This window comes from Apis cerana, linkage group LG1 (genome assembly GCF_029169275.1).
Source record: "Apis cerana isolate GH-2021 linkage group LG1, AcerK_1.0, whole genome shotgun sequence".
NCBI lineage: Eukaryota > Metazoa > Arthropoda > Insecta > Hymenoptera > Apidae > Apis > Apis cerana.
In genome coordinates this window covers 3,260,540-3,287,905 of record NC_083852.1, presented here as the reverse complement: position 1 = coordinate 3,287,905, position 27,366 = coordinate 3,260,540, and the positions used below count along the sequence as shown (strand labels likewise).

The 27,366-nt window shown below is 43.1% G+C and overlaps 1 protein-coding gene and 2 long non-coding RNA genes across 31 annotated transcripts in view; 1 reads left to right on the top strand and 2 right to left on the bottom strand.

Annotated features, from left to right (window-relative positions):
• The window catches only part of LOC107994778 (CUGBP Elav-like family member 2), a 383,891-nt gene that overhangs the window by 129,007 nt on the left and 227,518 nt on the right, over nucleotides 1-27,366 (top strand). The window lies entirely within an intron of this gene.
• On the bottom strand, nucleotides 10,118-14,749 carry LOC133667396 (uncharacterized). Its single transcript, XR_009832867.1, has 2 exons — nucleotides 10,641-14,749; nucleotides 10,118-10,587 (listed from the first exon to the last, which is right to left on the bottom strand). It is a non-coding gene; the product is annotated as an uncharacterized LOC133667396 (long non-coding RNA).
• Nucleotides 21,992-26,761, bottom strand: LOC114577097 (uncharacterized). Its single transcript, XR_003696888.2, has 2 exons — nucleotides 24,106-26,761; nucleotides 21,992-23,989 (listed from the first exon to the last, which is right to left on the bottom strand). It is a non-coding gene; the product is annotated as an uncharacterized LOC114577097 (long non-coding RNA).

Here is a 27,366-nt window from a genome sequence, read left to right as displayed (position 1 = left end):
CGGGAGATTTGATCCGATTCTAAATACATTCGGCGCAACCCTTTCCTCCTCGCAGGAAATGTATAAAGGAATCACCGTAATCTAAATGTAAGAACGCTGCTCGTAATTAAAATCAAATCGTTCCACGAATATCTCCTCTCTCTATCTTCTTCTCCAATCCCCCTCCTTCGGCAGAGCGCGAGACGTAAAAATATTTCTTGATAACATTGTGTCGCCTTTGGAATTTCTCGCTCGATCGCAGCGCCCTCCTCGCGGCGAATACCATTACCGGCGAATAAAGAAACTTGGGGAGGGGGTGAGACGACGTTGTAACGGCGTTCGAGGGCTCCCCCGGGAACTCTAACGATGTTGCGCCGCGAGAAAGAAATTCGAGCCCCCCCCCTCTCTGATACACGCGCAGGGGAACCCTCAAATATGCTTTTAAGAACGCAGATGCTGTTGCATAGCGGGGATATTCTTAATGCCTTTGTAAACCGCACATCCATTCTTTGTTCCTTCCTCGGTGTTGTTGCCGTTTCCATCGCAGAGGATTGATTCGACGAGCGTAATTTTATAGTTAAACTCGGAGATGAACTCGTGCTATCAGCTCGTTGTTAAACCTCGAACTTTCCCCCTTTTTTTAAACTCCAAATTGCATATTCGAAAGTGGTTCAAAAGAATCTGAAAAGGGAAAAAATAAATCCCCCTTCTGTTTTCCTTGTCCCCTCCCGGGGACAAAGGGAACGATAATTCGATAAAGATGGAAACGTTATTATGAAAAGTGGCGAGCACGCGTCGGGCGGGCGCACGGGATGGGGAGAACGGTTACGACACGGTTGACAACGTGGCGAGGTAATCGAATAACCGGTGCACCGTAACACCCTTGTCCCCGGTGCAACCGTGCTCACCTGTGTACGTGCCAGACTTTCTCCCGCCAATCCCCCCCTCCAACACTCCTCCTTTCCTCCATTCCTCGCTGATCCTACTTTTATTTACGAATAGTAATCTAAATTTTTCTCACCCCCTTGCGGAAGATGGAATTTTGTATCTCGCCGAAAATCTCATCGAAAGGTATAATTATCCAACCAATGCTCGTTATTTCTCACCCGTGACGCGCCGTAATTTTCGAACCAATTAAAATTCGCTGTTGTCGCGCGGCGAATTCTCCATTAACGGGGGATCCAGTTTATATATGTAGTTCGATTTTAATTTTCTCCCCTTCTTGCGAAATTGCGAATCTTTGTATGTAAAAGAGCTGTTTTTACGTATAACAGAGAAAATAGTAACGTTAAATCTCGGAACGATGATTTTCTTCGAGAAATTCCTCTTCCGATTTGCGTAAAGTTGGCGAGCCGCCTCTCTTCCTTTCCCTGTCGATTCCTTTTCCTGTTCATTGTCCACATTGGCGGTTCCATAATTCGCATCCAACGTAAAAGCGGCAATTTACGTCCGAGGGAAATTTATACGCGTCGGTTCTCGCGGCGGATGATAGACGAGCGCCGCACGGCACCGAGTCTCGACTTTTATCGATGTTTGATCACTGATAACTCCGTCCCTGGAAAATTCCGTTCAAACATGGCGAGCAAGCGCCTCGATAAGGAGAGCGTATATCGTAATATAACGTAATAATACGATTATATCTCCAGTGTCATTTCCATTCCTTGCGAAATCGTTCGAAAACGAGTCTCTCTCTTGAGAGAGAGAGAAATGGTACTTTTGTTTCGTTTTTTCTTTTCTTTGTGAAAAAATTTTTTTAATCTCCTTTCGATCGCGTTCGAAATAGACCTTTGTATTTTGAATATAATTCTTCTTTCCTTTTTTGATGAAAAATTATTTCTCCAAGATTGAAATTTTTTCAGATATCGAATGCGAAGACTCGAATTTTTCCTCGAGGAGATAAAACTCACGCACGCGTTGTATTCGTTCAACGCGTTTCAAAATTGTTGGTAAAATTCTCCGAGTCGATATTTTCCTCGTTACAAGTTCGCACCGTGCGAAATGTAATTACCCTCGTGATGCATGGTCAACGATAAATTGTTGCGCGATGCATGTTTTAGAAGCGTGGTATTTTATTTAGAAAAAAAGTTGGCCACGAATGAGTATCGCTTAAAATATGGAAAAAATCAGTTTCGATTCCGACATCGGAACGGAAAGAAGGTGCAGAATTTCTTACGAAAAAGAAAGAAATCGTGTCACACGATTTTAATTATCCATTATTATTGTTATTATTATTTCCACCCCAGTTGTGAAACATAAATTGAGAGGGAGGGGGGAGGAAAAAGTTGGATGGGAATAATAGTATCGAAACGATTTAATGAATTCGTCCGAAAATGGGCGCGTGTATAGATTTCAAGTTGACAAGTGGCGGGCGGGTATCAATTTCTAATTAATTCCCCGCGGTACGTCATTAACGTAAATTAAACGTTTCGTTTGCCGTGTCCCGCTGACTCGCTCTTTATTGAAAGATCGTTAAATGCTCGATGAATTATCGTTCCGGAAATTTTGCCCGACGAGTGGGATCTGTAGCCGGGGAAAGTGCCGCCCTAAATCATTAATGGAATATTCGGTGACCACTGGCCGGGTACGAGTAAATGGCAATTACTGCTTTACGCTTCGTGGCCTGGCTTCGAGTAATTTTACTCCCTTCGAAATTGGACGTGATACGTGATCCAACGTGTATATGTATATGTATGTATGTATGTATGTATGTATATGTGCGAAGGGTGGCAAAAATTTGCCATCTGTTTTTCATCCCCGTTCGTCAACGTTTTCCTCATTAGTCGGATAGAATCGTCATCGCAGATTCGTTGCCAGGCATTCTTCTTGCCAATTTCAAACTCTCATTCTTCCTTCTCTTTTTTTTTTTTTTTTGATTAAGGTACGAAGGCAACAATCTGTTTTTATTGTTACTCAATTCAGTGATTTCTATTTCCACCCTAGATAAAATCTCGAAAATTCTTCTTGGGAATTTCAAACTCACATTCTTCCTTCTCTTTTAATATTTTTTTTTTTATTAAGGTACGAAGGCAACGATCATTACTCAATTCAGTGATTGCCAGCCCAGATAAAATCTCGAAAATTCTTGAGAATTTCAAACTTTCATTCTTCTCTTTTAATATTTTTTTTTTTTTGATTAAGGTACGAAGGCAACGATCATTACTCAATTCAGTGATTTCTATTTCCAGATGGAATCTTGAAAATTTCTTTTTATCGTAAACTCTTTATCATTCTTCCTTCTCTTTTAATATTTTTTTTTTTTTTTTTTTGATTAAGGTAAGGTATAGTGATTCTAAAAGTATATAAGTGGCGGAGGATTTTCCCTGCGTTTCTTTATTGTATATCACGTTTTTATTGGGACAGTTTATATCGGGATATCTTGGTAGCCATTTCGGAAATTAAGCTATATTATATCCGAGGTATAATGGCGGTGTTAAAATTTTATCGTCGCTTGTCTTTTATATAGCGAGAATCGGGTTTAAGACTGTTGGGGGTACGTTAAAGTATACGAGAGATGTTAATTAAAGCTATAAGATGGATGTGGAAAAGGGAGAGATATTTTATTATCGTAACCTCTGCGTTATTTTAACGATCATTTCACCGGGGAGGTAATTTTTGTAAAATATCTATGATACATCGGAATTACGAATCGCCTTCAAGTGATTTAATTCGGAAAAAATGTCTTTCTGTTTCAGGTGAGTAATCTGATAAATACAAATCGTTGAATCGTCGTGGATAGCGGTAAGTGAATGATAAGAATGTAGCGACATTCGCGTAGTAGAAATAAGTAAAACAAAATGGGGTGTGTAGCGAACAATTATTGAGATGTTTAAAATAAAACTATAAAAATCGGAGAGAGAGTAAAAAAGGAGTGTGATTCTAAAGAGATCTTTCTTTAAATGTGACTAATCGAAGATAAACGTCGATTCAAAAACGCTCGATTATAATAAATAGAATTTAAACAAAATTTTAAACCAAAACTCTTCTCTCAAATATATATATATATATATTTTGCAAATTACTCCACGATATTATTACATACGTTTACGAAAACGTCCTACGGCTTTAATACCCCGAGATTACTCTTAGCACCTTAATACCGTTTCCAAAGTATTACACAAAGTTTCATCAGATTATTCTTAAGCTTTTTCCAAATCTCTTTTGAAAACTTTTCACCCTCCTACATATATACAACTATAAAATTTATTTTCCTTTCTCTCAAAGATGTTAATGTCTCGTTGAAGATGTGTGAACATTCCTCGTGCGAATATCCCTTCAAATGTTACATCGACCGGTTAGGATCGAATGTTAAACAAAAATTCTTCTCAAGTTACTCGTCCGTCCAAGACCCAATAATAATAATAATAATAATATTGATAACAAGAACGGACGAGTCTAAGAGAAAGGAGAGGGAGAATAACGTAAATTCCCCCTCCGCCCTCGTTAGAAACGATTTTGTCACGACTGAACGCGCAGGAAGCGTATATCGACACGTGTCGAGCAACCTGGCTGCCATCTAACGTCTGCTCGAACGTTCGTTCGGCAATTTCGCGCGTGGAGAACAACGCATACTTTTCCCTTCCCTCCCCCTCGAGCGAGTTGCTCGCCTCGAATCGCATTTCCGGAATTTCCGACGCGATGCGAGCCAACTTCTCGGGGAGTCGAACAACTCGCGTGTCGTACGAATCCGCTCGTAAGAAATTACGAAACGGGTCACAGTGGGATCGAGAGTAATTGGTCGATCGAAAACTTTAATTACTCGCGTTTAAATCCTTCGATTGTTCCCTCGCCTTTAGGTGATATTACATCGTTCAGATATTTAAAGGAATTCAAGTTTCGATGTTTCCAAGAAATTTCCTAATTTATTTATATTTATCGATCCTTCTTTTAATCAATAATTTTCAGAATTTTACAATTTGAATTGTTGTTGGATTTATTGAGATGTTTTCTAGGAAATTAAGTTCCTTCTCCAAAAACTATCCACGAATGTGTCGAGTGATACATCTTTTCCTTTTACTTCGATGATAAATATCCCATTGTACTAATTCAAATTCCTCAAGATCGTCATCGTACGTTCCATTACCCGTGAAAGAGATAATAGAAGGAATTACATTTCCCAAATTACAATTTTTTGAAATCTTTTCATCTTCTGGCACCAAACACTGTAACGTTTATAATTACGTCGAAGGAGCAAAAAATTTGTAAATTGCATTTTATTATGAAAATAAAATGCCACACAACAAGGATCCATTTTTGAAATTAACATTTTCCTTTAACGAAGTACAATGAAATTATCGTATCTGATCATCATATTTTCGAAAGATGGGAAGGAATCAAACGGTCGCATCACTGACGGCCAGTTTCTCGAAGCCCGCCTCCCTATATTTACGTCGAGCCGTTCGAATATGCGACACGCGTTGCTTGGACGTCGTTGCGCAACCCTGCCAATACGGTTAAATTTAACGCTAACCGCAACTTCCGTCTTACCCCGGAATTCGAATCGAAAGCTTTACGAGCTGCAAAATTTGAGCGCCGTAAAACCACCACCATCCATTTTCTCGCTTTACGATCATCGCGCCCCATATTTTCCGGCCTCGGTTTATAACTACTCTGCGTTGTCCTTGAATAAAAGAGACTCCCTCCCCGCGTTATTTATCAAGAGGCCTCGAAAAGAGGGCGCGATCGATGCAGGGGGATGCATCGGACGATGAGGAAGGCGAACGAATAAGTTGCGGCTTACTGGTCATTTCGAATCACGAAAACCGATCGTGGCCAAAACGTGGAGCACGAGGCTCGATGTGCACAACAGGCCAGTTTCGCGATTCGGCAGAGAAATGGCCGCGAATAGAAAGACGGCGGGGTGGGGAGAGAGAGGATATCGTACAATGACCATTCTCCGCGCGTTGGCGTGGAGCCAGCCAACACAAGGGAACACGTGTTCGAGATTAGCAGGGTACGACAGGTGCCACTGGCTTGCAAAGCTTCCGCCGGGTCTGCATACGCTCCGTTTACGCCGCTCCTGTTCTCCCTTCCTTTCTCCTTTCCTGTCTTTATTTTCGAACGTTATAAATTTTCGAAACGACGTTGAAGAGAGAGAGCGAATCTTTCGTAAATGAATTGATTCGTTGCTAAAAACCGATGGCTTCCGCGTGCGAAATGACTTGAAGGATAACGCTGTAACGATCGAATCGCGATATTACGGAACAGTGATGTCGGATCATGCGGGGGAAAAGGATCGAGCTGCTCCAGGCTATTCCACGAAATCCGTCGAAATACGGATATACACACGCCTCTGGTCGTAATCGTAACTCGACGTAATGCTAGGCTCGTCTCGCGACCTCTGCAGGCATCGAACCAAGTTCCATTCATCGCGTTCCAAATTTACGAAACCTTCACGCCACTCACCTCGTCTAATTTTCGGGCTTAAGAATTTATTAAGAGGCTCGAGGGGTAAGTGTCATCCTTGGGATCGTATTCTTTACTCGATATTTCTTCTTCTTAAAGTATGGAGTCGTGTAAAACGACTAAGAAATTAAATCGATGCCGAAGACGAAGGAAATCGGAAGAAATTTTCGCGAGAAGACAGGTGGAATCTTTCTCCCTTTCTCTGCGTTGCAACAGACGGGAAATGAAATTAAGCGTCTCGTTGCGACGAGAACGATTTGTTTCGTTATGAAATTAAGTTCGATGGTCGTTGAATCTCGGAGTTTGCGAGTGGGAACGGTGTGCTTGTTCCCTTGTTAATTTTGACGTTTAATTTAAATTATTCCCTGCATTTCCAAAACTTTAACGAGAAATTTCGACGAGAGACGGGCTTTTTATTTCCCCTCTTTTAATTTATCTCGTCTTATTCCACTCGAAAACGAAAAAAGGAATTGAATTTCGAATTATAATTTTCCCTCGAAGAAGGGATCGAGAGATCCGAACATCCGCCTAACAAGGAAGGCGTCGGAGGCACGTCTTTCGCGTAGGCCGGTTACGTGAAGGGATAAGGCAGCAGCTCGAGGGAGAAGATGGATACGTCAGTGTCTCGTGTTAATTACATCCCTGCCTCGATCCCCTTCCTGTCCGCCCGTCCTGCTCCCCCCCTCCCCCTCGAGCCAAGCATTGCGCAGAGGAGGCCTCCTCGTCTTCGAGGTCAGCGAAACGTCGCCGGCTCCGTGTAATTGGAAACCGCAAGGCACGGCCCACGAGAATTCAAATCATACGCCCGTTTATTAGGAACCGGCAGTGACGCGATTCCGCCTGATTGCTCGGTCGACCGTGCGGATTCCTCTCGAGCTGCTGCCAAAATTCTTCCATCCTTTCTTCACGAAATCGTGTCGCTTAGGAGAGGACCCAGTGGACAACATTTGTTCTAATAATATTGTCCCTCAACGGTTGGAGAAATATACATTTCCATTTCGAAAGTAGCCGAAACATAGCGGAGGATTAATTTTACGCTTCGTCGTGTTAGGCTTGTTTCGACAATTTCGGTTATTAAACACACGTAAATGTATATATGTAACGAGAAACGCGTGTAATAATCCTTCTTCCAAAATATCTCATAGAATAATAAAACACAACTGATCAATCACTTACGATGGAAATAATACAACAAACCATTGCACACGATCTCATGCGTTATAAAGTAAAACCCTATCTGACTTCAATGACATTATAAGAAAAAAAAGGCCACATCCTTCAAATGTTAAGAAACAAATTTGGCAACCGCACAGCGGAGATCGACGATGGTTATTAAAAAATTCCATACGCATAGTGATTTGAACACTAGGGAAACGGAGGACCAAGATTCGTCGTCGTGTTTCCGGTTCAATTTCATTTCGCCGTTTAATCGCCGTTCCACGCTCTTTGTACCTCTTTCTATTCTATTATCGCTCGTTCATTTTCGGGATAAGCTTCTTTAATGAAATTGCGTGACTTGCCGCGCGTACAAAGGGCGGGGGGAGCCACCCAGCCGGGATAATGCGAATGAAAATTCGAGTTAATGCGGCCGGCCGAGTGGTGGGATCGTCTCGGGGGGGGGTTCTCGAATAATCGGATAATTGCTTGTGCTTTTGCATTCGCGTATCGCGTCCTTCGACATCTTGTCCCCTTATTTAAATCGATGTGAGAGGTTTAGACTTTTGTGTTTAGATCGAATACGGGATATCGAATTATTCCCACGATTTTAATTCAAACGAACGCTTATTTCATCTTATTTTTCGTTTTTGCATATTGTCGCGAGTAAAATGAAATTAAACCTCGCGCGATAAATATTTCCACCTAGGCGCGCGTCATTCGTAATTGTTGTTTAGCGTTGTGCGAATTCTCTTACTGCCCCCTTTTCCCGCTTACGAAATATAAGCTAATAAATATCATACGGTACAACGTTGCTTAATTAATCCTCATAAATGGAAGCTATTTTTTCTTCGAATTTTATCCCCGCGGAAAAACAAAGCCTGATAAAAACAGGAAAATAACAATCGTTGTTACTCGCCTCTACAAATCTCCGTTCAATTTCAGAATCACTTTGCTACAACTTGAAAAGAGCACCGTAGGAAAAAAAGAAAGGAATCATTCCGATTTATATCGATATTCCACCCAACCCCCTCCTCGACGACTAACTTTCCCCTCCGTTACGCCGAATTCACGATTCTCTTGCTTACGGAAACATGGAAACGTTCGATTGAATCCGAATCCTACGCGTATTCCCGTTTCCCTCACACGCAACGCTGTCTACAGGGTGGCCTGCGAATAAATAAAGCCGCCCGTGCTTTTTCCTCCAGTTCCAAATAATCAATTCTTTTATATTAATAGGTATAATTTTCTTACCCAAAATATCTCTGTTAACGTAACCTCGATCTCAGAACCACTCTTGCTTAACCTGAACTCGTAGTAAGCTACGCGATCTCCGTGACACAGCTTTGCGTCGTCCGGAATGGAGAGGTAACAAATGGGCGCGAAAGAAGCGAGATCGTTTCTTGTCCCCATTGGAGGAGGAAAGTGGGCCAGCGCCGCGTGATTGTGCCGTGGTTCGAGCTTCGGCCGAAAACCGACGCGTCACTGTCGTCGCGCGCGACGGAAAGTGGAGGGGGAAATGCCGTGCCGAATCCGATGGAAATTCGCGCGCGTATCCTTTGCTCGGCACGGATCGGGCCGAGGAGTGGGGAGGGGAACGGTGAAGTTTCGTGAATGGCCGGTCTTTTAGAAGAGGGTGGGGGAAGAGTGGGTCGGGTGGTTTGATCCATGCGACCGTTTAACATGATTTACGACGCTGGGGAGGGAGAGAGAGAGGGAAGGTGCGCTGCGTCGCGCGCCCAGGGACAGGTGGATTGCTCGAGGGAACGCGCAACTGTCGTTGTCCGCTCCGAAATTCCGGGATTTTGGTTTTCCGGAGATTTGTAGATTCCCCTCTCTATCTATTTTATCTTATTCCACGTTGATGAACGCTCTTTTCTCGCCCATCGATTTTTCTTTCGATTTCTACCATCTTTCCGAATCTCACGCTTGGTCGTATTCGATGAATTATTATTAAAGGAACGGTTAAAAGAAAGGGAGAAGGGAACCTCGATTTCCCTCGATCTCCGCACAGTTTTGCGAGTCAAACAAGGACGGACAACTCTGTTGGCGATTTTACCACGCGATTCATAATTTCGACGACAAGTTGCCGAATGAACTCGTTGGAAAAAAAGGTGAGAGAGAGAATCGCTCGTCGCGCTATGATGTTCTGGTATGGATGGGTGGGTCAACCGTGGTGGCGAGGCGGCTTTTGTTCCACGGATTAATTAAATACGCGCGTTGAACTCGTTACCATACGTTTCCATTAATACGCGCGGTTGAACTTGTTACCTAAGCAACGATGTTCACGAGCCACGGATCCCGTTGGAGAAGTTCGAATCACTGCAATTAAGCGCGAGGAGGGAGGATGCGGTGGAAAAATCAGCCGCGGTTTCTCTCGTGTCGGTGAATCGCGAACTCTCGTATTAAACTCTTTGCTCTCTCTCTCTCTTTTTTCCTTCTTGTATCGATTTTTCAAGAGCACGATTGTAAGTCGGATCTGTCTGGACGGAGTCTTCTTTTATAATTACGTATAAAAGCGATTTTCTTTGAACGCCGTCTGTTATAACGAGGATAATGGATCAAAGGTAAAGTTTGCTTGTTCGAGGTAATCGATTTTAATTGGAAAAAAAAAATCGTACATGCGTACAACTTGAAACCATGGAAGAGAAACACTTTTCGTTCCCCCGAAAATTCCCGATCGGGCGAATATTTAAATCTTCTCGCTCTGAATTTCGCCCAGGTGTATCGAGATGTCTGTTTCTCCTTTCACGGACGAGAGTTGCACGCGATAACGATGTCGCGAACAACGGGAAACGTTAAGCATTCTTGTCGTAAATTCGAGAAAACGGAATGTTCGTCGCGTAGTGTATGCATCCTTCGGAGTGGGGATAGTTCAGTTTTCTTCTTTACCCACCGCTCGATAACCCCGGCGAGGGAGCGAGAAAGAGAGAGAGAAAGTCTTGGCGTGTCCTCGCTGATTTATAGACGTCGATCGAGGGGCCGTTTCTCTCCCCGTTGCCTCTCCACTTCCGGTAACCCGGCGGTGGCCAGTGGTTCTCACCATCTCCCCTGTAAAAATATTTACTTTATACCCGGTCGGTAACGAAGATAAATCGTGTCACCTGACAGGGACGATGTTTGCTCGAAACCTGGCACACGACGCTTCCGGTGGACGAGATCGAAATGCGTTTGATCTTTCTTTCTCTTCTAATCCTTCGATGAATTTTAATTTCGATTTAACTTTTCTTTCGAAGCCTCGTTCATTCTTTCCTCGTTCAATCTCTCGGCCCCACTCGACTGTTGTTCCGCCGCTCTATCCGCGCCAAATCCACTCCGATCAAAGAACTCCCCAGACACTCGAAGGCATCTCGAGCATCCAATTCGTCCACTGGATATATACCCCCTCCCTCGGAATCTCGGCCACGCCACCAGCCTCCTCGTTAATGCTTTTTCGAGAGCCTCCTTTTTTCCCCCTTTGAAAATCAATTTCCAAATCTGGGGATTAACTCGTCCTCCAACGTTAACATAACGTTGGAGAGCGAAGGGAAGGGGAACCAAAGACCCCTCCGGGTCACCGAGCCACCGCTCCTCCCACCTTATCGGTTTCCAGTACCTAGTTATGAACACGAATAAGAAGGGTCGATCGCCTTATCGAGGGATAGGGCCGTCCCCTTTTGTATTACATGCCTATTGCATTACGATTTTCATCAAAATACCCGGCCTTGCTTCCTCCTCGCAGCGTGATAATAGAAAGGAAGGGGAGGAAGCGAGAGAGAGAGAAAGATTTGGAGAATAGGGTGAATTTCTGAGGAGGGGGATAAGCCATTCTCCTCTAATTGGGAGGGGGGAGGGTTCGGTGCATCATATTTTCTCATTAAAAGCGTTTACCAGAATGGAAAGTTCTTTTATCCCTTCGAAAGTTCCCACTCGAGAGTTTCTAAGCATTCGATCTCTCTCTCACTTCCAGCCACCCCAGACGGGGGAAAGTTCGTTCGAGGAGTTGGAAGTAAACTCTCTCTCTCTCTTTTTCTTTCGATCTGTTTCTTGGAGCTATCCACGGTTATAAATAGATCTGTCTTGCAACGGGTATGGCAACGAAAATTTATCGCGTAAAATCGTTGCTGCGAAGGGGTTGGTCAGGACGATCATTCGTGTTTCTACGTGATGGAAGATCTTTGTGCGAAGTTTAAATATATTCAGATAAGAATAAATTTAACGTTGCACGAAAAGAAATAACAAATTCTTTCCTTCGTTTCTTGATTATCAATAACTCCATACACGGACTCGTACTCCTTGCCAGTGGAACGAATTCACGAATAAACGATCTCGTGAAGGAAGAATCAGAATTTTTTTAGCAAAAAGTCGGTTAAGAAAGAGCGCGTTTTCTTCGATGATAGTTTATCAGCAATTCCACTCTTCATTCTTTGAGATAATACGTCTTGGCACAGTTGTTCTAATAATTTTTTTCGACTCATTCCATTCATTCCGCTTGCAGAAAGACCAACTATATACACACGTAAGATAAAATACGCATTATTAATTTCGTCGAAATAAAGATTCGCGGAAAGGCAGGAGGATTCGAACCCCTCGAATCGATAATGTGAACGGGAGAAAGTCACCTAGATCCCAATTATCGGTCGTCCTCCGATTCTCCCAGATTCGTTCCACGAAGAGGGATCGCTCGAACTCGATCCACCCCTATTCTTCTCCGAGATTTTGGATTATGCGCCGCTCCTCCAACAACCTCCCCCTCCTCCTTGATGCCCGCTCGGACATCCTCGAGTGCTCTCGATAAATATTCACCGACCGCTCTCGAGGATCTATCGTCGAAAATCTTTCCTCCCGAATTCCTTTACGCTGTTGCGTGGCTTGCTCTTGATGAACGTTTACGGGGAATCGAAGGAAAATTTTGTAACGACTCTTCTCGTGCGTTCTCTAAAACACGACAGATTGAAAGAAAAAAGAAGCGTGTTTGGAAAAAGATGGGGTTGCAAATTAGTCGTGTAGTCGAGCAGGATTAGCGGAAACGGGTGATTATGTCGTGCAACGTGAATCGTGTTCCGTATTTGTTATTCATTTACAACTTGGACTGGCGGCGCTATGCTCGCGGCGCATTTGCATTTGAATAATTATGCCGCGTGTTTCTCCTGTATATGGGTCGATTATCCAATTAATATTTCCTATATATATATATGTACATATATTTCCTGCCAGTTAGCCAACAATTTCTATTGTGTCTCGCAGTTTCAAAAATGTTATAGCGTGCACTGCGAAATTAATCAGCAGTTTGAAATTAACAAATTTATGTTTCGACTCGTGTTAACAGGATAATTTAACGTACTCCTCAGCCAAGATATTTTACATCTTTATCATTGACATTCTCTATTGTTTCGAGCCACACAACTTATCGCGTTTATTTTATAATATTTAATTCAAGATCGCTTTCTTTAATCGGCTTCTAGAGTCGAACAATTAAAGTGTGGATGGATATTTCGAGAAAGAAGTTCTGGAGTGAATCGAAAGTTGGTATATCTCGCGCGACACTTGGATATCTTTCATCGGCGCACGCCTCCAAGATTACAGAGAATCGTGGATGCGGATCGTAAATACTATCGGCAAGATCTACGACATATCCGCCGCGATTATCGATGGACGACTGCACCCCGAATCTGCGGACTGGGTAATATTTCGTGGCCTCTCCTCCCCGACAGTGCCCTTCTCTCCTGCATCGCGATTCTTCTTCCTCCTCTTCTTTCCTCTCCTCTTCTCGGTGTCCGGAGAGAAGAATGGTTTTTCGTTCGATCGCCCCGTGAGAAGAGGCGAGGGAAGGCAGATTGAATTGGAAATATGTGATTCGGCAGTGTGTAAAGTCTTCCGTTTCGTTTCGGATTCTTCTTCGCCTTTCTCCTTCAGAAACGTGTCGTTTTCTCTTCTATCGAGCTGAACCACCGGTTCCAAGTTGGAGGAAGAATGTTTCGAAGGTTGATAAATTTCTTGCATATTTCTCTTTCCTTTCCTCTTTTCCAGCACCGTTCTGAATCGATCAGACGTGTAAGAAACAGAAAAATATATTCGTCCATCGTTTTAAACACTCCAGAATCAGATGATCGAAAAAATCTTCAAAGATATACACTACCAACGTACGGGGAAAATACCGTTGCGTAAAAATCCTTCGAGTTTACGAACGGGATCCACCGTAAACGTAAAATGGCGCCCTCTTTCTTACATCATCGTAAAAGGAGGTTCGAATTTCTTTCGATTATTAGATCGTTTCGATTCTTGTCAGCCGTTCTTTCTCCTCCCCCCATTCAGCTTTTACTCACCCTTCGGTGAGGGTGGAGGAGCGTGTGTGTGGGCGTTTTCGAAACTGCCTCCAATAACCGCTCCGTTTATTCCCTCTTCGTTTTCGACCATGATCCGACGCAACTTGTCCCATCCTGCGAGTTCTATCGCGAAATTCCTTCATCGCGCGCGACACGAGCAGCTGCGCGCAGTTTATAAACAGGGAGGGGGGGAAAGAGAGGGATTGTTAATATATATATCACCTTTTGTATGAAATTTTTCTGGTAAATATCTTATTGGCGAAAAATGGTTTAAATTGGACTCGAGAATTTTTTTGCGCCAATAAAAATAAACAATTTGTTTGAAACGGATCGTGCTCGAAACACGGGTTTAACATCGCGCGAAGAATGAGATTAATAGAGCGTATAATTTATCGAATCAGAAATTCCATCCAGTTTCACAACTTTTTGTTTGTCTTTCCTCCAAGCAATCGAGTTTCAACCTACCTCCGTAACTTGTTTCGTCTAATTTCAATATACCGTAATTACTCGTGACAACAAAACTCGGCGGGAACGTTTAATTAAATATCATAATGCGTTTATTTCCGTTATTTAACCGTTTTGTTATTTAAACGGTCAATATAACCAACACGAATTACGATATATTTGATCGTATCGGGTAAATTATTTAAATTACATTTCGAAAAAATTGTAATTCCAATTTTTTTTCCTCGTCCGAAAAATGAAAAAAGAGAAAATTTTCCCCCGGTAATTAAATCGTGGCTATTCTCCCAAGACGTATCCTCGTTTCTGTTACCTAACCGGGGGAGCTCCGATAACTTCCATTATTCTACCTCTCCCTTTTATCGACTCTACACCAAGATATCTACGTTAGACCTCTATCTTCGACCGCAGACATCCCTACTTCCCCTCTCGTGTAATTCAATTAAGACATTCCTCCGCGTAAAATGAAATGTTTTTTATCGCGCCCCCCCCCTCCCACTTATAAATGGTCGACGATAACCAAGTCTCTCCTCCCTTCAATTTAACCATGCTCCAACGACATCAATTATGCAAATTTAATTCTTCTCGAACGATTAATAAAATTAACAGCATCTTGATCATATATATATATAAGTATTCGACGATTATGAAAGCGCTCCAAGCCTGTAATCACTTTGTAAAATTTCGTAAAAGGAGAAAATATATACTTCTTGCGTGACGATCGGCGATATTTCCTCGCGTTTGGAAAATACGAGCCTCGTGGCGAGGTGAAACGCGACAGATGTCGAGGATCAAAGTGGAAACGCGGCGGGGTGTGAAGGTACAAAGAGATCTATAAAGTAGAGCGTAAAGCGCGCGAGGATTTAGAGGGGGAGCCGCGTGAAGACTAAAAAGATCAAACCCCTCCCCCTCGGTTTTAGAAACGCGTTTTAAGCGTTCGCTCCGGTGAACCGGGCGGCGCAGACGTTCGCCAAAGCTTCTTCGGCTAACAAGCCTTAAAGCCGCGTACTTTTCGCCGGAGATTTACGCGGTTTATCACTCGCTTAACACTTCCTTTTACGCTAGATTTATGAAACCGTACGCTTCCCTCCGCTCTCTGTTTCCTCCTTTCCTCTTTTTTGCAGCTAAGAGGATCAATCGAGAACTTGATTTCAATCGAAATGTAACGAACAGTAAACGGTTTTCCATGGAAAACTGCGATCTCCCTATGCGAATCGAAACTCGATTGACACTATCTCATTGAATTATAATTTCGCTCGCGTTCGAATCGACAATACATCGTTTCACGATTTTTCTCCCACGGCGCAATATTCTTCCCCTCCGATTATTTCCTTCTGGCTACCTCGGCACAATAAGGAGCTTCGATAACAACGTGGCCTTGATAAAACAATGCGCTCCTAGGTTTACACTTTGCGCGAACAATCGACACTTTTCCGCTCCGACGAGGGAACATCCGTCGCTCGACGACTCTCTCCCTCTCTCTTTCGATTTATCCCGCTCGATCGAGGCGACCTTTGACTCCGCGAAATCAAATTTATCGCGATACGCGAACCATATCGATCTTGGCCTATTGGATTTGCATTAATATTCATGCCGGCTCGCAGTTCTAACCACTTCCTCCTCCTCCTCAGGTTTAAACGGGACAGTCGGGGGAAAGGTGTGTGTGTGTATAGTTGAGAGAGCAACGCAAATTCGTGCCAATAATGCCACTTTGCATCGTGGGACCAAAGTGAGAGACTAACTAAATTACAGATGCAAATAGAGGAGGTTGCTTCTTACCGAGATTTAACAGATCGAAATGTTGCAATAGAAACCGAACGATTGCTCCTTATCCACTTTCGTCTAAATTAATTTTCAGCAACGAGTATCTTTTAATTTCTCCACGAGTGGAAGTAATTTGTTCAAACTCATCTTCGAATTTCATTCGGTGTTCCACGAGATCAAATATAAATATTGCAAATTCTCCCCGTCTTCCGTTGCAAGCCATTTGAATAATCGCTTCTCGATCTCTTTCGATTTCGTTTCCGCTCTATAAACACCGTCGATACCATTCGCGAACCTGTTCCACCCGGTCCAAATTCTGAAACATTATCTCGAGCGATAAATTCCTCCAACTCGCGGCCGTTCGTTACTCGTCCGTCTCCGCAGGGACAAATCCCAGGAAGGAAAAGAGGTGGAATCGATTTAAGGGGAAGGAGAGAGGGGAGGAAGGTCGAGGCAATATCTTGGACGCCTTGGACGACCAAACGGCGTGGAGCCGTTGGCGGCGGCTCGTTAGTTAGCACTGCGAGGATGGCGCATAGCGAATCCTCGATAAGAATGGAGGTAACCTGGGTTATCTCCGGCCAATAAACTTGGACGGAACAACAAGAGGAGCGAGAAGAAGCGAGGGAGAGGGGCAAGGAAGAGTCACGGAGGATCTTTGGCGGGTTACCGCCTGTGGGGCACGATTGTTTGCGCCACTGAAGTCACCGGCCCGTGCTCCTTCCCTCCAATGCCTGCGAGCTGAACATCCCGCAAAATCGATTTACCGAAATCGACGCTATCAATAGTATCTGACAGCAATTTCGACCAAGACGGAAGCCTCTGTGTAACCCGGCCGACTGGCTGGTTGGATAGTTTATGGGGGAATCGTATTCTTTTCTCTGAGAGGGGAAGGGCGTCGCGTTGGAAAGATCGAGGAGTGTATTTCTCAATTTATTTTACAGCTTCTCTAAAATTATTTATATATCTATCAGGAATCGTTGGACTAAATGTCGAATCGAATTGTTGAATTGAAGTAATTGGAACGGTGGCTCTAAAGTCGGATCAAAAATAAATTCGAATTGTGTGCCAAGCGCACGACGCGATTGCGACGTGTCTTGTTGCCATTGTCAAAATGGTAGTAAAAAAAAGAAGAAAGGACTAGACGTGTTGTCAGGACGATTCGATAACGATTGCGCTCAGAGACGTGTCACTGAATCGTTGAAACAAAATTTATAAATTCTCTCTCTCTTTTTTCTCGTCTAAAATAAAACGAATTAACAATAGAGCTGGTGGAGAGGTGTCGAGAGGAGAGAGGACAAGTTCTACTGCACGGTTTCGAAGCGTCCTCGTGTAAATCGATAACGGCGTCTTCATTATTATTTCACGGGTGTAGAGGAGGAGGAGGAATAAATTAATTTACACCAAGTGTTTCACACTTCGATGACGCGATTCGTAACCACTTCACCTGTTTGATGGGAAACGGGTCAAGTGGTACGCACAGCTCTGAATGGTTGCGGCTCAAGGCATTAAAAGTTGCGATACCAGGTAAAGTAAATAAAAGTGTACACTCGATTCGCATTCGCGTGCACGCTTCTCGATCGAAGGGAAATGCGAAAATGGAGGAGGAGAATTCTAAGAAGCTCTTCTTTATCTTCCATCTCGAAACTCATACGTTTCTAATTATCGACGAAATTATTTACAAAGTATTCTCGCGTCATAGAATTTTAAAATCGCGTTCAAATTTTTCAACGCTTTCTAAAATCGTTTTGAATCGATGATACTTTTTGGAAAATTGTTGATTCGATTTAATTTATGATTTCTCGCTAGGGAGTTTTAGTTTTCACTATTAGACAAATAGAGAAACGATAGCTTATTTTTATTTTCTAATTATCGACGAAATTTTAAAATACTTTCGTATCATATCTGTTTTAATAGAATTTTAGAAATTAATTGATAATACTTTGAAAATTGTTGATTCGATTTAATTTATGATTTCTCACTAGGGAGTTCTAGTTTTCACTATTAGACAAATAGAGAAACGATAGCTTATTTTTATTTTCTAATTATCGACGAAATTTTAAGATACTTTCGTATCATATCTGCTTTCATAGAATTTTAGAAATTAATCTAAAATGAATTGATAATACTTTCTGGAAAATTGTTGACTCGATTTAATTTATGATTTCTCACTTTTCGAGAATAATTCCCTGAAAAAAACTAGAAAGTTCTAGTTTCCACTTTTATTACTTTAATTTATTAGGCAAATGAGTTATAAATAATACACTATTGCGCTCGAAATGGAAGGAGGGATTGGTTTAGAAGGGAGAGGAAAGTATTCATAAAATCGATTTGCCACTGTTCTTGTGTAACGCGCGCGTAATTTTCAACCTGGCAACCCGATTCCTGTAAAAAATGGCAATAATGGTCGCAATTTTGTCTCTGCCAGTTGCCCGTCCCTTTTCCCCCCCTTCTCCCGCCGGTGAATAGCTTAATGCACTGTTGGGACGATCTCTTTTTTTTTTTTATCACTCTCACAGCCGATACCGTGCTTAACAGTCGATAACTTATCCCCATTTACCCCCATATATACATATATATACATACATATCATTTCGCTTTCGATGATTTCGATCGCACAACGTTTTTCCATCGTTCGTTCAACGTTTCGAATCGAGGGAATTCGTTTCGTCGCGGATGTATATCTAATTTTAATTCCATCATCGTCATCGATTCTCGAATTCTCGAATTCTACGAAATAAATAATTTCTGGTGAAAAATTCTAAAAATTGGTACGAGCGAATATTCAAGGAATATCGTTTGACGCCTTTCGACAAATGCGACAAACACACCACCCTGATCGCCCTTGTCACGCACGATCGTAATTTTTACGAGGAAGCGATTAAGTTGTTTCGGGGAAGTCGGTGGCATCGGGCGACGACGACCGGTGGCGCAATAACCGGTTCCCTCCTCCCTCGGCTGCAAAGGGAAGCTGAAAATTACACCCCCTCCCCGAAAGGGTGGCGAACGTGTGTCGCGGTTATCGATCACGCCACAGCCGCTTTCCAAACTTTTATTAAGTCGTAATTTCAGCTTATAAAGCGTCGCCAACTTTCCGTCCCGTTTCTCCCGATCATGCGTGAAATTGTTACTTGTCAACTCGCGAGGGGGAGGGGTTGAGAGAGAGTACAATTATACACTTTCACTTTTAAAATTGTGAAAAGCGTTCTTCCCGAAATTGCGAATTATTTGGAGGAAGGGAACGATCGTGTCGGATACTCTTGATTGGTGACAAGCGTTTAACGAGTGTCCGGCAATTTTTTTTTTTTTTTTTGGAAACTTACCACGGTCGAGAGAGCGGGAATAACGAAATCCACGCGTGGAGAAATATTTACTTTCGGGTTAGCACTCGGCCCCCGACGAATCCGGATTTATACGAAAACCCTTTTATACCTCGCGCGTTCTGTTGTACCCCCCGCATTGTTTGGGATTTAGCTCGGTCGGCTGTTTTCAAAACTGGTTTCATACCGTTGAAAAATCGTAAAACGCGATCGATCGTCCCCCCTTTTTCGCGAACTTGGTTTCGAGAGTGCTCTCTTCCCGACCGCGCTTCCCTCCATTTACAACCACCGAATTGCTCCTCTCTACTCGAAACTACTACAACTTGTATTTATCTCAACTTTCTTCCCTTTTGTCTGGTTTGATCCGGCAGAAACGTCGCTATTCGGCCAAGTATAATCAGTTTTGTTGCAGGGAAAAATAATAGTGGAACGCGAAGCGAATATCAAATATATCCACTGCGTTCTTTTCAAAAGAGAATTTACCATCAGCTCGATCCAATTTTTAGTATCCGACGACGCGTTTGAATTTGGCGCGCCGTAACGAATCGAGATATATATTCGAGAGCGTTAATTCTTTCGGATTATTCCGAGAGAGCGAATAACAATAACCGTTTGATTCGTGCTGACCCAGATACCGGTCGATTTGCGGCGGTGCGCGCTTCTCCCTTATACGGTTACACCGTTCCGAAAATGCGCCGTCCATCCATCCGCTTTTATCTCGAGCATCGGGCAAAATGAAAATTCGCGAGCGTTCGTCCCTGCCGTTTCGAGTGTTGCTGGGTTACTCGCGTGCGGTATTTTAGTAATTAGTCAGACGAAACGCGTATAAAGTTGTGCGCGCAGATGTGCACGATGAAAAGAGAACGGTTGTGTATGTATACCTGTACAGCGTTGAGTAGGATTGGCAATGTGGTGGATGGAAATTATTATCGTGTTGCACGATGTCTGTGGCTAAATTGTATCAAAGATATAATCCAGAGATGTGATTCAACGGAGACTTGGAGTTTTTCCAACGAAGGAAATGGGAAATTAGAAATACGTTAATTACGAGATGCATATATCTTCGAAATACGTGTCTTGGTCACGGTTATTGGCCGTATCTCTTTTAGATTTCTGCAACTCTGAATCGGGCAACGTTCATTACCGACTGCACAGATGTGGCCCAAAATTATCTTAATTATTAACACGGTTTACCGTTGTCTCCAACCATATCTGGAGTTAATTTAAATTTTGCACTTTTTCCTTCGTTATTCGCATCACCTAGTGCTTACCTAGACGATACAGAGAGTCGTCGCGTCGATGTGTGTACACATACGTGTCGTTCCATTCGCGTATTCCGTGAGATGCGATGGATCCCGCCGGCTGATTTATCGCCGTCCCACATTTAGACTTAGCGCGCTCTTGTATCGCAAGAGTTAATTGGAATCGCGATTAGAATAACTCGCCGTTTCCTGCTTCGCGAAAGTATCATTGCGCAGTTTTCGTTGTTTAGTTTTTAAAGCGTCGTTTCAACCTGGTTTCAATCTTATACAGCGTCAAATTTCCCTTTTTTCTTATATTTGATAGTAGGATCTCGTAGCGTTTCGTATAGCGATGCACGAAATTGTGAGATTTCGATCGAAAGATCGAGGTAACGAGATAATTGGAGAGGCGGGGGAGAAAGGGATATTTGTTTAACTTAACGTTCTGCGAGAGCGATGGATACTGTGGCGCCATCTCTGATGATCATCGACGTCGAAATTAATTAACTCGTTCGTTCGTTTGAACAGAGTTTCAATTTGCCGGACAATGAATGCTCATATAATTAACGATTTAAGACTATTAACCGAAACATCGATAATTATACAGCTTAATTGCCTCTCTGAATTATTCCACCTCGGATCAGTTTTAGGTTAGCTTTTCTTTATCGCAAAATAATCTCCAATCTTCTTTACCTCGTATAAATAACCAAACGGTAAACGTTTGGTTTAACCATCTCTTCGTTCCTTTCCTCCGCACTTTTTACTCTTCGCGTTTCACCGTTCGTACACAAAACGACTTTAACTACGTTACGCAAAGAGCGTGCGTTCGGTGGAAAACTGCGTGGTTCAGCGCCGACCAGACGAGCCTAATTTACTTCTTAACAAGGTTAAAAGGCTCGACTATCCCGAGAATTCCTGCACCCGGTCACGCGTGCACCGCCTTCCCCCTATGATTTATCGCGTGTTGCGCGTGGCGACGAGCGGCGTACTACAGGTGCACGCGCAATGAAAACTCGATCGCGAGTGGCGCTGCGCGTCGGCCAGACGCGGCGGCGGTTATTTACGGCGTGCCTAGCGTGCTTTTTGCCTTCTACCTCTCCTTCCCCCTCTCCTAAATGAATTCCCCCGTTTTTCCTTGCGCGAGGCCCCTCCAGCCGTCTTGTCGCTCGTTACGCTCCGGCGGAGACACCGGAAACCTCCTTTGTTTCCGTGGCGTGGAGCAGTGAGATTGTGCAGTTTCTTCATCCTGAATCGTTTCTTGCGATCCCGTTTCCAAGTTTATTGGTATTTTAAACAGGCTTTTTTTTCTCTCTCGTAAAATAGTCCAGTTTGAAAAGATTAATTTTTTTGTTCTAGTTCCATAAGTTTTGAAAAGACAAAATTTACTTTCTTTCCTGTTGAAACTATTTATACATGTGTGTGTTAATAATTTTGATCGTTTTCCAAGTAAATTCTATCATCGGCGAGAGAGAGATCAAGAGCATCGCGTCCATGATTATTTACGACACGTTTCGGCATTTTTCGCGGATTTCCTGTACACGCGATAAACCTCGCTCGGCCGGAAACCAACGGCGTTTCCAGCGCCGATAAAAAAAGCCGACTAGCATCGGCCTTTAGATTAAAATATTCGCGATCCCTTTTTTTTTTCACTCCCTTGTTTCTTTCACCACCGAACTGGATCAGAATAGAGATGGCGCATTTGGATACCTTTAGAATTAATTTTTCATATCTTCAACAATCGTCGTGAATTAAAAAAAAAGAATCCGTTTCTTCGAAAGAAGAGAAACGTTCGAGGTATGCAAGTACGTGTAAGAGAGCTGACATTTATTAAAAGTTGATGATGCGAACAAATACGAATGTTTTACTCGTATCGTGGAATATTTTGGAATATTACACGCAGCGAATATAAAGGGTGATTGATTCGTGGGATAGGAAAGAAAAGAAAAAAGGAAGGAAGAAAGAAAAAAAAGGAGCGGAAAAACAAACCGGAAAGGATTACGAGGGAACGGATAATCTACTGTCAGACGCATTTTACATCGAATGAAATGGGAAGTGCAGGTCCCTCTCTGGTTGCAACTTTTCATATATAGGCGGTTTTAAAAAAGTTCAGACGTATTATAAACTCGGTAAAAATTCTATTTAAATTCTGAAATTATTCCTTCGTGTATATTTTAAGGGAAGTGGATAAAAAGTTTCCCTGTTTAGGGAAGGGAAGAAACCTCTTTGAGAAAGTTTAATAAGAACACGAATGCAATTAATAATACCACGGATGTTCATGTAAATCCCTATTTTTATAAACATGAATAATGGAAATCTGAATCTGATGGAATCAAATCTTTCCTTTTTTCCTTCTTCTTCTTCTTCCAGCAAACAAACTCTCGAACCCACTCCAAAATATACTGCTCCTCTTCACACGCTCATTTTCGCCTAATTTCTGTTTACTCCACGCGCTATAAATCGGTTGAAACGAGTTTATCAGAGACCCCCTCCCCTGTACACACCATGAATACGTACGTATTGCAAGAGCAGCTCGGCTGTGCCTCGGTTATCAGATTTTCACCGGGCGGCGGAAAAGCGAAGAACGAACGGCAGAGCCGGGCAACGAATACAACTTTACTGGCAGCATTTCAAGATAATTCAAGATAGATTTGCCCGGATCATGGGATATAGGATGGGAGGGGAGCAGCGGCGGAGAATCCCTTTTGACGAGTCAAGCTCAGTCGAATGCGTGCCGCTCGTTGATAACGGGTCCTGGGCGGCGGGGCGGCCATGTTTCGCGAAATCCGGAGATTCGGACTTTTCAATTTCGCCGCGGGGCCCCCGTGTCACCAAGAAGGGTATTAACGTGTCGACGCTTCCGGGCAAACCGATCGACACCCCGTCCCCGAAAAAATCTCCTCTTGTCTCCCTTCTCTTCTTTTTCAGTTAGCTATACGTTTCGAGACAGGCCTCGAGAATACACATATATATGTGTTAATTTATTAAACAGGCGATTCGATTTTTTATTTTAAAAATAACAAGGTAATTCAGGTGCGTGAATGGAAAGGAGAAGTTTTAATTAATTGGAACGTTATTTAGAAACGTGTAAGATACGACTGCAACGTTGCCGAATGCCATCGAGCTCGAGTCGTCTGTCAGAGGAGGTCTATGGAAAGGTAGACATTGCCCGGATGTCTGGAGATCCGGGATCCGACCTTCCGGTATGTCCGGCAGCCGTGGCTGTCGACGAGCACCGGTATGCGATCAGGTGGCGCAAACGGTCTGCGAAGTGTTGCTTCGGTATGTCGACAGTTTGCACAGCCTTCGCAGTGATCCGCTGTGTTCCTCTTCGGCACCCCCTCCTTTCTTCCAACTTTCGTTTCTATTAAATGGAAAGAAAGATTATCCAGTGGATAAAGTACGTTGAAACTGTCTTTTCGAACCAAGTTCTCGCGAGTGAGAAAAGAAAAAGAAAATTGAGAAAGATGTGGAAATCACCTGCCTTCACTTTCAGATCGCCCGTTTCTTCTTTATCCGTGTAACTCGGTTTTGGGAGTAAGTTTAATCGGAGAGGGCATCGTGTCTCTCGTAGTTTTGCGCCATCTTCGGAGATTTAGTCCCTGTGGAGTGTGTTCGCTTTTTGCAGAACGTGCGGAAACCGAGAAAAGTGAAAACGTTGCTTGCAGATGAAAATGCCGTTAACGAGATAAGGGAGCGGCCAGCCGTTGCACATCGTCGCGATTACTCCTTACACGCTAATATTTGACTTAGTTTCTCGTTCCATTTGAATTTTAATTCCTCTTAAACGGGATAAGAAATTCGAAGGAAATTTTAATTCGTGCTAATTTCCCGTGGTAATTGGATAAAGTTGAATTTTAACGCGTCTCTTCGAATATTAATTATCTCTTGTTCCGATCTTATTGACCGATACTCGAGAAACGTAGTGAAATAAAAAGAATTTCGTGAAATTTTCGCGTTCGTTACATAGGAACATTGATATATTCTTTTTCAACTATCCAACCTCGACCATTTTTTCGCCTCTAAATCCAGTACGAAATCCGCCGAATTTACAATATGAAATTCTCGTTTCCAGAAAATTCCTACATTTATCCTGTGACGCGCCTCTGATCCAGAATCCTTGCTAAGCCAATTTCGCGAAAATATCCAAATTCATGCTTTTCGATATCCTGGCCGAGACACGCTGCCCGGAATCACCGTGGAACGACAACAGCAGCGTATTGACGTCATCTCGTTTCCAGAAACACACGGTGGCCCGTATAACCACGAAATCAGAAATTTACGATTGCGCTCGGTCGGTATAAACGCGGGCTGCAATCGTATTCATAAGTATGCTCGGAGGTGTTCCACCTCTGACCACGATTAGAGGGGGCAGGTGTCCCCGATCTCACGATGGGTGTTGGCTCGTATAAACGCGAAAGGTCTCTTGCTCGGAAATGGAGAGCAGCAACAGAAGGACGGAGAGGGAAAGAGAATACACGCACAACAGAGAGAAGGAGGAAGAGGAGCAAGAACGTAGGCAAAACAGAACCAACCGAGTTCTGTAGGAAGTTGGAAAGGGAAGTGTAGAGGTATTGTCAGGGAGAAAAAGGAATCCAACGACGGTTGTATTAGCCAGGAAATACACTTGGCAGTACATCGCGTATATATATATATACGTACAATGGAGGAAAACAAGGGTCGACGCTCGGTCCTTGATTACCGCATAAATTAGTCTCTGTTTAGTTGTGAGCGAACGATGCCTCTGGTGGCGAAAATTCGAGATGCGAGGATTCTGATTGGTCGAGCTCGGTTAATAAGTAGGTCGAAGTTATCGGGAGGAGAGGGGATGACGTGCAAGCATTTTTGAATTTCGCTAGGTTAACCTGGATGATATTGGGTTATAGATGGCGTAACTGTATCAGGCGAGTCAAAACGTTCTAACTTTCTGTTCCGAACAGAAGCCTTGGAGGCGATCAAACTTGGACGATATATCTCGTATATTCGAAACGATAAAGGAACTGTACATTCTTTTCAGATTAAATAAATTGTTATTTAAACGATATATTGGAATCGATTGTTTGGATCATCGATATCGTTTAATGTACGTGTAACATGGTAGACAAAAACAAGAAGCTAAACGAGTATATATAACCTCTAAGTCGCGCGACGTTATAAACGGCTAATAGTGAATTGATGGAAGCAGCACACTCTTGCATCCTCAACATAATTAAAATCGCACGTGGTGGGGCTTAAGGGTCCAATATCGTTAATTATAACAGTCGGGTGATGCCATAAATCAGCCTTCCAAAGTTTCAACCGACGTTAATCTACCCCGTGATAGATTATAGGCCAATAACATTATACAGTTACATCGTACCACCAATTGTAGAACCTCTTTCACTCTCTCTCGAAAAGAATTAAACCTGCTCCTCCTCGTCCTGCTTTATTTCAGAACCGAATCCGATTGGAATCTCTTGCAAGACTCGCGCGCGTTCTCTCCACGCACGTACACACTGTTAACCGTTAACGAAATATTCGCCGCACAATTTTCACTCGTGTACGATTGATCACAGCCCAGTTGCGTTAATTTATAAGAGAGGACGCACGCATCTCGTTACATACCGCATGCTGTATAACAAGTGTCGCGCAAATTTACAACTCGTCGCCGACAACATCCAACACCCACTCCATCGTTCTCGCGGTGTCGAGAGGCCGGACACCGGTAACGCGCACACAGTGAAATTTAGAAGGTGGGAAGTAATTTCCCCTCTCCGCTTACCGCTGTAAAAACCGAGGGGATCCTGTCCAACGAAAACGCCCGATCCCCACTCCTGCCCAAATGGGGAGCCGAGAAGTCGCGAAAACAATTTCACGTTACGTGCTGCTACTCTATCCAACGTAAGAGAGCGGTATAAGGCCTGTTCTATCATTATCCCAGTAGTACAATATATGCGCTTGGACTGAAAAGTTCGCTTGCACGAGCCGTGGCCATCGTGGACAATGTAGCTGGCTACGTGCCAGCGGTATGAAACCAACAAACCGTCCCATTGTCCATGCTACGCCTGTGCACCAGCCCATATCGGATTCCAACGCCGCCGCTTCTGCTTCTTTGGCGAAGGAGCGTCTTGAGCCGAAAGGGAAAAAAGAATCTGGAAAAAAAAGATTCAACTTTTTTCTTTTTTGGCTTGTGCAAATCTTTTCTAAGTTAATCCAATTTCTTTTTCATTGGAAAAATCTGCGTTTATGCAGACAGAGAAATTTTAAGGTAAAATTTCGAGAAACAAAAGATGATTTAAGCGTTGATAACACAGACCAAAGTACGTTGCTGAGTAAGAGATATCGGAGGAAGACATCTCTTCTATTTCCACGTACGATCCAATGGTATTGAAAAAGGGACAACAAAAGACCGATTGTTCCTTTGACACCTGAACATCCGATTCCTCGATTCTCTGGCGTGACACGTGACGACGCGTTCTCGAAGGAAATTAAGCCGTTATCTCTACTCCCGTTTTTCGTTAAACCGGATTTTCCGCTCGATTTTGAAAAGAATCCAGTTTCTTCTATTATCACTCTCGTATAAATCGATGGATCAAGTAATATAATAATTTTTCTCATAGCTTTCGAAATTCGAAGAATCGAACTTGAAAGATCATCCTTCGATGCACCAAAGGAAATATATCGTTTCCTGAATCAAAATAATCTGATTGAAAACGAAACAAGAAAACACGTTAAAAAAGAGAAAGAATCCACGAAGAATCG